Here is a 6,000-nt window from a genome sequence, read left to right as displayed (position 1 = left end):
GTAGCCTCCTTTGTACTGTAAAGATAACCATAACCCAAAATTCAGGTTTTCTCCAGCAACAGGCTATCCTCTCTTCAAGGGCACTGCTCTACCCAACATATCCCCTCACCTTCTTAATTAAAAGGCAGTCCAAACCTGCCCAGTTGTAAATTTGTGGGGCCATTTTCTAAACACCAGACAGCACTTGAAAAAGCTAGCATCTCTCTAGACCTGCTTCCCCTGAAAACCAGGCAAGGACAGAATTACTGACTCTTGTGAAGTAGCCAGTATTGGGAAAATAACCCATGTCAACTACATATGGTGACCTTGTTGCAAGGTCGATTTCCTTCCACGCCAGCCCTTGTAGCTACCATTGAGGGGAGAAATCATTGTGAAGGGGCCTATGTTCCTCATCACCACCAGCCATAAGTGCTGACCAACTGCCATCAACAGATGAGCCCTGGAGTGGCAGCACCCTGTCCTGCTTCCAACTCGGTCTGTATAGACATCACCTGGGGAAACAGCTCCTATGGAGAAGTTACCAATTTTCCCCAGTAATTGACAACCAACTACCACTTACAGAGCAGGCAAAGCCCCCCTTTGCCATTGTTCAGTCATTTCAGACTCTGTGACTCCCTTTGGGGTTTTCTTGGCAAAGATACTAGAGTGATTTGCCGTTTCCTTCTCCAGCTTATTTTACAGATGAGGAAACCGAGGCAAATGAGATTAAATGACTTTCTCAGGGTCACACAGCTAATACATGTCTGAGGCCAAATTTGAACTCAGGAAGACTAGTCTTCCTGACTCCAGGCTGAGTACTCTATCCATTGCACCACCTAGCTGGGCAATGTCCACCTGGCTTAAGCAATCGGGCACTCTGAGAGACAGTAAGCAGCTTATGCCAGTCAAGTCAGCCTCTACTGTAGACAGATCAGAATCCTGGACCTAAATCCAAGAGCCTTAGGAATAGCAATGCTTCCAGCCCGGTGCCCTCACCAACTATCCTAGAAAACATCACCTGATGACTACACATGTATAAACTGTATTGAGTTGCTTGCCTTTTCAACGAGGGTGGGTGGGGAAGGAGGAAGGGAAAAAATTTGGAATCCAAAGTTTTAAAAACACATTTTAAAAAAACTGTTTCCACATGCAACTGGGAAATAAGAAATACAGGAAATGGGGTATAGAAATGTATCCTGCCCTACAGGAAAATAGAAAGGGAAGAGGATAAGAAAAGGGGGGGGTGAGATAGACGGGAGGACAGATTAGGGGAAGGGGTATACAGAATGCATGCCATCTTGGGGTGGGGAGAGGGATGAGATGGAGAGAAAAGCTGGAACTCAAAATCTTGTGGAAGTGAATGTTGAAAACTACAAGTAAATAAATAAAACTACACAGAAGAAAAAAAAAGGAAAACACCTGTGGAGATGCAGCCTGGCAGCCACTCCTGTAGGCGCTCCAGCCGTGGCTACCGAAGACTCAGAAAGGGAAGCTGTTGCCACCTTGGCACTGTCAAATGGTTCAACATCAGAAAATGATATGATTTTATCAGTATAAATGGCATCAAAGCAGCACTGACACCTGCTTTGCTGCTGCACTCTTATGGACCATGGGACCTTTCCACCTGACTAGTAGCTAAAACTGTTTTTCTCCCACTTGAATATGAGCTTCTTGAGAGCAAGAAATGTCCTAGTTTTCAATTTGTATCCCCAGAACTTGCTACGGTGCTTTGCACATAATAAATGCTTAATAAAGGCATTATTCATTCATTCAAAAGGACTTAGCTCTTGGAGTTACTTTCCTAAGTGTCGTGCCACTCCACTTATCCCCAGGTGCTGGACACAAGGGCAGTAACATGGTGTACCAGTACGGGGGTGGGATTTTGCGAGACTACATCTTTGGAAATTCATGCAAATTACACAAATTGATACTGTTTTGAGGATGTGAATTATTATATGCCTTGACTATTTTATCTTATGTAATTATGTGAGCCTTTATGGTCTGTTTACACTATGATGCCTAATTATTATTGGGCTGTTTTTTGGCAATTTACCTGACCCATTATGCCAACTACGTAAAAGGCTGCCACCAACAATCATTCTCCAGCTTAGTCTAGCCAAAATCATTAGTTCTGAAGGATTCCTTTCAGTTTCCCAGTTGGAGAATGTTCTAGTGACAGGTATGTTCCCATGTAACTCAGAGGTGAGAGGTTCCGAAAATCAGGGAACCGCTACATGGGTACAGAATGGTACTGTACACAGACACACACACCCTGGTATATAACAAAAATATACATAGATGATATTGTATACAATATATAGGATCTCCTTGTTGTATGAACCAGTCGAGGGACTGAGAGATAACCAATCTACTTGACCAGTAGCAGTGCTCAAAGTAAGGTCAACCTATCTGTCAGGTCATCCAATGCCCTACTGAAACTGGGAACAACTCAGACATACATGATTCAAGGACAAGCTGTACCGGACAGAAATCTACTCTTATAGCCTTTAGTCACAGATCACTGTACTGACATATGCTGCACAGGTAAGCAGGCAGAGTCTAGCAACCAGATCACCAGCCCTAGCCCTGTAAGATAACCAAGCAGGGCAAGAAGTTCCACTAACTCAACATTAAAAAAAAAAAATGTAAATAAGAACAAAAGGACATTCAGAAAGAACACACATAAGCAGAGAACTTTTGAAAGTAATGTAGTTGATTGCCTTTTTAAAGAACAAGAGGTTTGAAATGGAGCTTCATGGTTTCATACACAATCCTCTGCCCTGTATATATACAGCTGGTGGCACAAAGCTTGGAGTCAGGGAGACTTAAGTTCAATTCTGGCCTCAGATGCATACTAGCTGTATGATCCTGAACATGTCACTTAACCTCTCCATATGTAAAATGGTGATAATAATAACACCTACCTCTCAGGGTGACTATGAGGATCAAATGAGAAAGTATTTGTAAAGTGATTAGCATAGACCCTGTTAGCTATTATTACTACTATATACGTGGGAATGCTCATTGTTTTTTAGATGTATGAATTCAAAATTTAAAAAATTAAAATGTCATGCTAACTACATAAAAGCTTTTGAGAGCTTTCTTAAGGCCAATTTATACTTTATAACCTACAAGAGACAGAAAATGATGGTATAGCAGGGAAAGAGAATTAGATTTGGAGTAAGATGACCTAGGTTTGAATTCTAACATTGTCCCTTCCTGCCTATGTAACCTCGAGCAAGTCTCTTTTCCTCTTGAGCCTCCGTATTCTCATCTATAAAATAAGCAGACTGAATTAGATAATCACTAAGGTCCTTCTAAGCTCTAACATTCAACTTACCCTTTCTATAAAACACTTAAGAAACTAACATGCACGACTGGCCATTTTTGGACTTTGACCATCACCGTCTCACTCCTCTGAAATGTGACATGAATGATTAGATGATTTTTCTTTCCTTAAAGGGTAAAAAAGTCTCAGAAAATGCAGAGATCACATAGCTAGGCATATACCACCCCCCATTTCCTCCAATCCCCAAGTCAATGATAAAAATGTCACATACACACTTGATGTCTTATGTTTTTTTCAGTAGCACTTTTTGTAGTGGTGAGCTAATGGCTAAAGAAACTATGGTACAAGTCTGAAAGAAATGATGAAGGCAGAGATGCATGGTAAGATTTATATGAATTGATGCTGAGTAAAACAGAATCAGGAAAACAACATTCATTGGAAATGGAAAGAACAACAATAAAACAATAGAAATGGAATCCTTGGAAATGATAATGACTGAGTTTGGCTTCAGAGAAGAGGTGGAAGAAGGCACTTTCCTTCTTTCTTTGCAGACAGAATTGGAAGATGTTGATTGTAGAAGCACAGAACACAACACTGGACTTCCGGTTTGTTCCTTAGTTTAAATGAATTCTTTCTTTTCCTCTTTTTTGTTTCCTTTTGTCAGAAGGCATGACTCTTTGGGAGGAAGGAAGGATATAATGGAGATGACGTAAAAACAAGAGATACCAATAAAAATAATTGTAAAAAAAAAGTTGCAAAAAACAAAACAAAACCCACGCAAAATGTGAAAAGGAGGAAATTTCTGAATGAATTCATGTACTCTTTTAAGATAACGGGGCTTATCTCAGCTTCTCTTGTCTTTTGAGCTGATTCAGCAAATGCTTCATTTAGTCACTTTCGAGGAATTTATTTTCTTAATATCCACACCACTTAGAATCAAGGTCCCGTTTTTGAATTTTCCAATTTGTCCTGCTGATCCTGTTGACAAAATATTGGGAGCCAATTTCTTCTTTTGGAATTTCCTAGGTTTAAAAAAAGAAAAAAGAGGATATAATGAAGAGTGAAGAAGGTAAAACACAAAGCACCTATCAAAGGTCCTAACTCAGGGGGAGCCAAAATTTTATCTTAACATGTACAAAAATGAGAAAAGACTATTTTGAATAAAAGGTTACTGAGATGATGAAAATCAGAGCAAAAGAACATAACACAATGAAATTACTGAAAATTACTGATGTTCTATATTGCATGGTATTGTGTCAAAGAAAATGGAAAGGTTTGTGTGCTCAAAAAACCCAATGATAGTCCCAAAGAAAAGATACTGAAACATATTTCCCCTTTAATGGTAGAGCAATAACAGACCATAAAGACACAGTACTGTATATATTGTCAGATGTGGTCACTGTATCAGATGTTTTTTCCCAATTGGTTTTCTTTCTTACAAGGGAGTTTACTGGAAGGGGTGGGGGGTGGAATTGAGATAACTGTGATATAAAGAAAAAGGGCATCAATAAAACATATTTTTCTTTAAAGAAACAGTCACCTTTCATTTTGCAAATGACGAAACAGACACCGAGAGGTTCGGTGACTTGTCCAGGACCACACAGATATGGCACAACCAGGTAGGTGATACTGTGGACAGATCACTGGAACTTGAAGTCAGGAACACCCCAGTTCAAATCTGACACTTACTAACTGTGTGACTCTGGCAAGTCATTTAATCCTTGTTTGCCTCAGCTTCCTCATTTGAAAACAGGGATGATAATAGCACCTACCTCCCAGGATTGTTGTGAGAATCAAATGAGATAATAATTGTAAAGAGCTTAGCATAGTGACTGGCACATAGGAGGTGCTTACAGTAGATGCTTAATAAATGCTTATTCCATTTCAAAAACAAAGAAAGAAATGGTCACGGTATCCTTTTAAGTCAAGTTGAAACAGTCTGGGAAACATAAAACTGAAGAGGATAAACACAACCATGGCAGGTTAACATGGTCTTAGACAAGACCTCATCAACAAGACAATCTTAACAAACCAGTGAATTGTTTGGGATTTAGGCAAAGGATGGGGAGGAAAGGATTCTAGAAGTTCCAGTCTTGTGTTGTTGCACATAGTAACAAAATTTGCTAATAATTTACCTTATTTTTTCCTCTGAAATTAGTCCTGAGTTTGGAAATGTCAATCTGGGTCTATGTCTATCTTAGACTGCTATGTATGCCCAAGGGCTAATTTCAAAGGTTCATGAGTCTGTCTACAGTTACTAAGTTGTCTGACAAAAAGATCTGTGAATCAGGGAATCTAAGAAGAGGTACAGCTTGGTGGAAATGGAATAAATATGTTGTCTGGGGGAAGTTATTTCTCTAACTCTGCATTTTTACATATAAACTGGGCATAACATAACTAGCTTACCTATACTTCCAATAAGGTTATCATGAAATGGTCAAAGGATATGAACAGACAGTTCTCAGACGAAGAACTTAAAGCCATCTATAGTCATATGAAAAAATGCTCTAAATCACTATTGATTAGAGAAATGCAAATCAAAACAACTCTGAGGTACCACATCACACCTATCAGATTGGCCAATATGACAAAACAGGAAAATGATAAATGTTGGAGAAGATGTGGGAAAATTGGAACACTAATACATTGTTGGTGGAGTTGTGAAATGATCCAACCATTTTGGAGAACAATTTGGAACTATGCCCAAAGGGCTACAAAAATACGCATACCCT

This window comes from Phascolarctos cinereus, unplaced genomic scaffold, assembly GCF_003287225.1.
Source record: "Phascolarctos cinereus isolate Bilbo 61053 unplaced genomic scaffold, phaCin_HiC Scaffold_5;HRSCAF=322, whole genome shotgun sequence".
Taxonomy (NCBI): Eukaryota; Metazoa; Chordata; class Mammalia; order Diprotodontia; family Phascolarctidae; genus Phascolarctos; species Phascolarctos cinereus.
Note: the sequence above shows the minus strand (reverse complement) of the source record.